This window comes from Squalius cephalus (genome assembly GCF_949319135.1).
Source record: "Squalius cephalus genome assembly, chromosome: 9".
Classification (NCBI taxonomy): domain Eukaryota; kingdom Metazoa; phylum Chordata; class Actinopteri; order Cypriniformes; family Leuciscidae; genus Squalius; species Squalius cephalus.
Window position 1 is genome coordinate 35,226,488 of NC_137130.1, and position 8,865 is coordinate 35,235,352.

Sequence of the window (8,865 nt, forward strand, 5' to 3'; positions counted from 1 at the left end):
ATTTAAAGTTTCAATTGCCGCTGGAACAAAAGTATTCCTGTACCGTCTAGTCTTCCATCTCGAAGCCACAAACCGGCGACCAGAAGGAAGTCATTTAAAATCATTCCTTAAAGGTCCCGTTCTATGTGATCCCATGTTTCAAACTTTAGTTAGTGTGTAATGTTGTTGTTAGAGTATAAATAATATCTGTAAAATTATAAAGCTCAAAGTTCAATGCCAAGCGAGATATTTTATTTAACAGAAGTTGACTACAAAAAACGGCTGGATTGGACTACACCCCTCTACTTCCTGCTTTAGTGACATCACCAGAACCGTGTTTAGACTAAACTCCGCCCACAGGAACACAGGCGTATTGATGGCGAAATGTCAACAGACGTGGTTGATGTTTATCTATAATCGGATACCGCAAAAGTTTAATTCGAAGTTGTTAGTTTGCTCTGTCCATTTCACCACGGACTGTTTTTCTAACCTGGGATAATATCAAGCAGACTTCTCTCAGCGTTTCATACTGACGAAGGGGGCAATTTCAACTATATTCCAGCAAGCGGTAAGTAGTGATTTAATATGGAAGTAGCGATCAACTTCACATCGTTTCTCTTAGTAGGATGAAAATAATCTTACTTAAACTGTGATTAATATACAGAAAGCGATCAAAGAACAATCCCTTTCCAATCGCCCAAGCTGTCAATCACACAGCGCGAGTTCATCTGGACACTTGCCAAAACTCGTTATGAAATCAATGACGCTGTTACACTGCACAACGAAGCTCTTACTGTATTTATATACCTCATGTTTGCATTGGTGAAATCATTAGTGAGTGCAGAAACTGCGATGCAATGATAAGATCTTTCACGCGATCAACAGGCTGTCATCTGCTCAATGCTCATCATTGCAACCTTTTATGTGATGGGAATAGATCTAAATACTTAAAAAACTTCTCCCGATTCGTTAATCCAGATAGCTGTAATAGTAAAAACGTATAATAGCTGTAATAGTAAAAGTTTTCCAGATAGTTCCACATGTAATGCCAGATATTTCATATGCAAGCATGTCAGCCAATCACAGCAGAGGGCGTTTACACTGAAGTCTCACAGCAGACACGCCCCTTCAAACAGAGTGTTCAAACCAGGGAATGAAATCAGGCTAGGAAATATGCCTTTTATTTCTAAATTATAACAATTTTTGATCTAAAAAACATACTAACATTATAAGGGCACCCCTGGAAACATTATAAAATAATAAAAATAATCCATGGAATGGGACCTTTAAGGGATGCGACTGATCATTCAAGACAGCACTTGCTTTCCTGTACAGCTGATTTGTATAAATATATCCTAAATTCTGTTGAGTTACTCCTATAATCCTACTCGCCCATTTAACAATTTGGTTTAAGGAGTTCTTATTCTTCACTGACAGGCTTCCATACCATACCACCATAGTTTATTATGCCTTTTTAAAAGACTACAATTGAAATATATATAATACATATATATATATAATATAGATAAAATTCAACCCTCCAAAGTGTAGTGACTGCGTTACACGCCGCTGCTGAAATCCACCCACATTTGATGGGTTGGAAGGTGTTAATGTCAAGTATGTACGAATTCTCTGTATAGACAATTTAAACAACATGAATGTTTGTGTTCTACTATTCTAGTTAGCATCACCGTCTCAAACACACAAAAAAGGGGATAATACCGTTTCTAATTTTTAGACAACTGATGTACCTATGCCTCCCTGAATCATAGTGCGTCAAGGGAGTTCAACAGCACAGAATGAGGAAATTAACTAGGAAATTAGACTGTCTTGGGGGCAAATTTGGTAGATTGTTTTGTTATTCACTAGAGAGCATGAGTGGGAGAAAAACTGGGTGGAATTGATCTCACCAGGATCATATAGAAAAAAAAAATCACTTTGTATCGTCCTACTCGTCCAGAAGGAGAAAAGAGTCTGAGAAGTTTGTTCGTGGCAGTGGTGTTGCTTTTATAAACGGCAAAAGATTAGCACGATTGCATTGAGATAACAGCCCAGAGACATTCTCCACTCTCAGCTGCGTTCCTGATCTAAGACTCTGTTCGCTGCATCGTTTCCACTGTGTCAGCTCCTCCCCGAGAGTGACCAGAGAGCAGCGTTTTCCTTCAACCTTCAATTCAAACTTGGGCCATTACAGCCAGACTACAAAAGCACTTTCCCTGCACTCAGGGGCTCGCACCAGTGAGTGGGGGATATTTCCAATCACTCCGCTGTCAATCTGAGTGTCAGGTAAACACAGGCTGGCAGACAGAGCCTTTAGAAAGGCCCCGCATCTGTGGCTCTCGCTCTCCTACCTTACCTTGCGCTGGCTTATCCACAATCTAACGCACAAAGACACCCACACTCAAATGGAAAGGCAAAACGCAGCTGTTGTACAATGGTGGCGGTATCTTATCTCATATCTTTAGATTGAAGTACTACACAATAAGTTAATTGCTTTGATGTTTTGTCTGAAAGGATGTGATTTCAGGCAAGGTGACAAATTGGCTTGCAAACCAGGAACCAGGAACGCAGTCTTTGATCGTTGAACAAGCCGAGCTGAAATACAGAACACCAGTGTTATTGATTGATTTGGTCCCAGGAGGCTCGGGAATTGTGGGATCTGTGGGAGATGGTTTGGGTTCGCTTCACAAATGAACACAACTTTTATGAATCCAGAAAGAAATCGGCTATAAACGAGCTACACCACGTTTTTTGTTATGCTGGTTGAAAGTCTCTTCACATCCTGATAGCAATCACTAAGTTAAGTGCTCTAAATGTATTTATATGTATATATGGAAGGTGTAGAACCATAAAATGTGCGTCCAATCATTGCATTCGGTCTGATATGATGTCATATCAGACATCACGCGTCATCAGAGCGTCTCATGCTATGCAGAGTTAGACAGACGTCAGTCACCGAGAGCCACAAACGAAACCGCAGCCGTCTTTTACAGTTCCTCCTGAACCAAAATAACCAGCTTATGCTGAGCTCACACCATAACTACTGTAATCTGGAAGAGATGGAAACCTCTGATGTTAAACTCGGAGCGGTTCGTGACTCGAATTTATGCTTTTCAATGGCAACACTATCAACACCGAAATGAATCTACAGCAGTCAGGTGGTACAAGAGCTCTTTAAGTTGTTTATGTTCATTATTATTGTAATGTTATGTGCTTTGAGACATGAGGTAGATTAACGCCGTCTCTCGTGACGCTTTTGTTTGCTCCTGCTGTAAATGTAAATATGTTCATGTGTTTTAAAGTTGGTGTGGCTTTTGGAGACACTCTGAAGGGAGGGTGCGATCTGCTTTCAAAGCTAACTCGCTAAATTGCTAGCCTCTCTGAAAATTGCCTACCCTACATTTAACTAGCTATAGGCGTCCAACATCCATTTACATTACATTTACATTTATTCATTTAGCAGACGCTTTTATCCAAAGAGACTTACTAATGAGGAGAGCAAAGCAATTAAACTAACAATAGGACAACAACATGCGAATGCTGAGACCCTTCCCAGTTTAGTCTAACGCAGTATATGCCTTTTTTTTTTTTTTTTTTTTTTTTTTAACAACTAGTTGAATAGTGAAATCAATTCGATTTTTCATTCAAAAAAGTTTTTTTAAAACGGCTATTAACTGCTATTTATCTTTTGCTGTGTGCCAGTCAGAAATCAGGTTCCATACATCAATTTTGCCATTACTTGTAAATAGATTGACGCTCTGAAGGGAGGGTGGGATCTCTTGCTTTCAAAGCTAGCTTGCAATCGCTAGCCGCACAGAAAATTGCCTCCCTACCTTTAAAGTTGTGGGAACTCTTTAGTCGAGCTGGAATAGGCTACAGAACATGGAGTATCTGTGTTATTGATTGATTTGGTCCCAAGCAGCTTGAGAATGACGGGATCTGTGGGAGTTAGTTTGGTTTCACTTCATGGCAAATCATGTGACGACCCAATGCTCAACTTGACCTAGCATAGTTTAGTTCACAGTTTTTCAGGATAAGAACACGCCAAGCAACACATCTCGCTATCCTCTACCAAGTGACAGATAAAAAATGCACCAAAATATGTTAACAAAACTTGCATACGAATGCTTCTTTTGTACATGCGTTAATGCTTTTCAAAACTTCAAAGCCGAGAAGTATATAAAATATGTAATTTATGACCTTTCAGAAATCTGCATGTTTAGTTCGGAGTGAAAAATCTGTCATTTTCTGGTATTTTGTAAAGCACAGAGGTGAGACGTGTTCTTCGTCTACTGGGGTGAAAATAGCTGGGGCCTGCTTACCGCATGAATATGAGTTGTTTCTGAAAGCGGCGTATTAGCATATTGGCGGAGGCGCTTGCTGGGGCCGATCTGCAGTGGAAGGGACCGCGTGGAGAGAGTCTGCCCGGCTGGAGGCTCCCGGTGGCCAGGGTAAATGGATCCTCAATGGGGAAGCTTCAAAATGGCACCACAGGAAATACTGCGGCCAGAATATCAAATGTTTCTCAATGACACATGAGAGAAGGGACCTCCATTCGGACACCACTGAGGTGGAGACAGAGGCGCAGGGGAGAGGGCTTTACTGCACTGGAAGCTTAGGCTCATGTTTAAAGAAAAATATCTCCATTAGGGTAAAATGTTGCTCTTTTCAAGACGCTCTCTAAACGTCTGCCCGTGCAGGAAAAAACAGCTCCCACAGATGTAGTTATGATAAAGGAGGAAGCATTCACGTGAATGTTCCCTGCATTCATTATCTTCTGTACAATACATGGGTGAGCTGAGCTGCTGGTTTCATTTGGATAAACTGACACATATACATGCTAGTTTGATTCGGTCTGATTATTTTCTCAAATCTTTATAGCTGATGAGTTGAACTGCCATTTGCCTATATGCAGGATACCGTTTAAGGTCCATGACACACCAAGTTTGGATCATCGGTGAAAAAATTGGTGTGAGATTATAATATGCTTTCCCCTCACAGATAAAATGTTTCAGATAAAAATTGTAAAAAAACAAACAAAAAAAACAATACAATTATCATCAATGGACATGACATGTACCCTATTGTAGAATGATTCATCTTGGATGTGACATTGTTAAAATTAACAACTGCCGTTGCACAACTTAAGCATGAAATAGGCATTCACGCCACGGCCCTTTTACATCAGTTAATACAATGTAAAGGGGGAATTTTATCCTCTAATAATTGGATTGTTGATCGTGGACTCTATATACATATGGGTCTATGTGGTTGAATGCAAGAAAATTAAAAATAAGACGGCTTTGTGAATTCATTCAAAAAGGAAAATCGTATCAGCGGTGGTTTTTGATGATTTACTATGTTTGATAAATCAATTAATGATTTAAAATGTAAAAGATTGCAATGGCAAATAGCTGGAATATTGTGCAGCAATTATAAGACTAAACATCTATTATAGTCAGCATGAACGGAAGTTGCAGTAATCTTTTCTTCCTTATTGTAATGTATCTGAGTGATACGGCTTCTGGTACAAGAATTAGGGCGGGGCTTCGTCTAAGTTCGGCTCGATTTTGGAATTGATTGGATGTTTGTGGTTTGCTATTTTTTTAATAATGATAATGATGTGATATAAGTGACCTGTATCGCTTCACCTCCATTCATAGATCCTCTCCCGTGGCATCATGGGATAGAAAAGTGTCTATCTTATGCAAACTTCAGAATCTCAGGGGAAGTAGATCATCCAGGGACTTTCTGCCTATAGTTTTATGAGTACCGTGAATTCAAACATACATTTTTTTGCCACATACTGTTTTTCTCCTACTGTAGTAGGGAAGTATTCTCTGGAAGTATGCAGTTTTGGATGCAGCCATGTTGTGCCGTCCAATATGGCAGTCAGACTTATACTGACATCTACTGGTGTGGATGGAGCATCATGCAAAAGCAGTAGTTTTTGCATGACTATTAGAGCGCTGTGACGACGTATTTTTTAGGCGAATGTTTAAAAAAAAAAATAAAAAAAAAGGTTTGTGATTTTTACATATTTTGTCCATCATTATAATCTTCACAAATGAACACATCTTTTAAGTTTGCGATAACTCTTTCAGTCTCTTTTCAGTTTTTTTTGTCAATAGCAACATAGTGTCAGCCCAGAATCCACGTGTGCCAGATGTGGGCCGGATCTGGGCCGACACTCTGTTGCTGTCTGGGTGTTCAGCTGATGACGTTTATTTAATGTCCCAGGCAACCTCTCTTGTCCCATTTAGCCACTTGTTAGTAACCACCTTTTTCAAGACAAGTAAAAGCTTTAAAAAAAAACATTGATTTTGGTACGATTAGAACCAGAAGTGTTAAAATGCGAACTCGTTTCTGGGTTTTGGTCTACAAAAACACGTCATCTCTGCAGCACTAGCTCTAATCACAGTTTGTAATCACTATTCTGTGAGCAGAAGTCTCCAATAATGGGGGATTACAGAGATAAAGTGAGTGGCTGGTCATGTGATCGCAATATGTCGGCCCCCCATGAGGCGACCCGCTCCATATAAAATAAAACATGTTTTTTAGGCTACAAAACATGACTGGAGTCATCATTTCATGTAAGTGAACATAATTTTAACCCTCTAGTGCTCTTCGGTCATTTCTGACTGAAAACTTTTACGTTTTGTTTGGAATGGTCCGAAACTTGGTAACGGACATGATTCCAAAAGGTTAAATGGTCCCATTAAAAATAGTCACACTTGTGCTCCTTGTGGTCATTTGGAAATTTGGAACAAAACTTGTTCAACTAGCAGTTTTTGAGTAAAACGTGATTTGGAAAATATATATAAAATATATTAATATAAAAATAGAAAATAGTATTTTTGTGCATTTTTCATAACAATACACGAAAATTCTATTACTTTAAGTTCACTTTTTTAAACTTTCAGCAATAGTCTGCCAAGTGTCGTCTTTAAAAAGAGATCAAACTTAAGTCTTCAGTCTTAATTTTCAGGTCAATGCTCAAAAAGTGAACAAAGGGATTATAACTATACAGCGTAAATATAATTTAGTATAAAAAAAAATCCCCTAAAATGACAAAATATTAAATAAAAAGACATAATCAAACTAAAATATAGTACATTCATTTCATTGACAAAAAAATAAAATAAAAATTCTGCCATTTTTCACCGACACGCAAAGAGCACCATATTTTTCAAAAGCGCTATTCATTTATGTCATAGTCACCGCAACAGTGACCCAACTTTCCATAGTGTCCTGTCAAATAAAAGCAAAAATGCACCTTTAATTACATGTATTTTCTTAGTTATTGCTTGTGCTTAGAATTGCCACGTTAATTTATGTGTTTATTCCTCTCCGTTTAATGTACCAACATAAAACAACATTTAATGTAGGAGATTGTTTGTATTTTCCCTGCGCTGGTATGATTTACAGCAGCGGGATTGGTCTTTCATGGGTGCAGTCCTTTATTCTGTCTGTCTTTCTCGCTGTGGTGCCATTGTGGTTTCTGCCTCCGGGCGGAGTGGCACCAGCTGATGGATGACTATGACAACATTTGTAGCGCAGACACCAAAAAAAACAGCCACTAATCGCTCTATGATATCTTCTAATCCTTCCTCTTCATTTCACAAATCTGTTACAATTAAATCAAATGAAAGCAGCCCAGAGTGGAGAGCACAACTGGAGTCTCTCTGATGTCTATTTCATCCACCAAAGCCAATTGAGTTCTCCTCGTTGCCCGTTCATTCCCGACATCTTTGCGCAATGACGTGTTGACACTGCGAGAGCAGTTTATTATGAACTACATATGCGCCGTTCGAAATAACTTTATTACCGTTCCAGAAATGTTAGTGTCACTGTATTTGCAAAACAAAACATTGCAGCCAAGCCACAGAAAACAACTTGTCGTTCCTCGCTCATTTAGGTCTGCCGAACAGGCCTCAATAATGGGTTTCAGCTTTGGCTATAGCACAGCCCTGGGAGTGAGAGAAGAAACCCAACCTCTACTTATCTCCCTGTGAACTTCTCAATGCGAGAAACCTCAGTGGCCGCTAGAAATGCTGCAGAGAGACCAGTCCAAAAAGAGTGAAAATGTTCCTCGCTCTCCGCTGACCCATTTTCTCCAGAGCTGGAAATATGACATGTGATTGTACAAAACTTGGACTTAGATTAAAAAATAAAAAGCAGTCTGGCACCCATCAATCATATATCTAAAATCACCTCTCCCTAAGAAAAAAAAATAGGGATTATACAATAAATTGCTGAAATCACAAAGAGATGCATGCGTGTGTGTGTGTATGTTTTTACGGGATGGAAATCAGGCGCTGAAATCAGTATGCATGGTTTCCCTGTGTTCCCGTGGAGCGAGCCAAAATATCCCTCTCTATGACCTACAATCAAAACATGTAAAGTACTACAATTTAAAATGTTCTGTCATCTCTCTCTCTCTCTTTTTATCATACACATCTTCTATTCAATCTCCTCCTGAAGTACAGAGACAGTAATACAGAAACGGTTTTGTTTTCCCATATCTGAGAGTGCAATTTCAGCCGGGAACACTATACTACACTGCATCAGCAGCGCAGACTTTCTCTCGTAAATATGAGGAAGATGACAATTTATGCAGTCTCTCTGTGGAGTGCGAGTGTGTGTGTGAGTACTCTGAGCTAAGGGCCGATTGTGTGTGTGTTTTTTTTTCTTCCAGGTTCCTGCGGAGAATGTGATCACACCGTAGAGTCATTACCATTCCATTACACACACATACTGTATGGGAGAGTGCACGGGGTAAGGTGTGCCGGCTTGTTCTCTAGGTAATTCAAAATGATATAGAGGTAAAACTATGTTTTAGCATGCTTCTTATCAACTGAAATCAAAAGACAGCATCCATAGGGC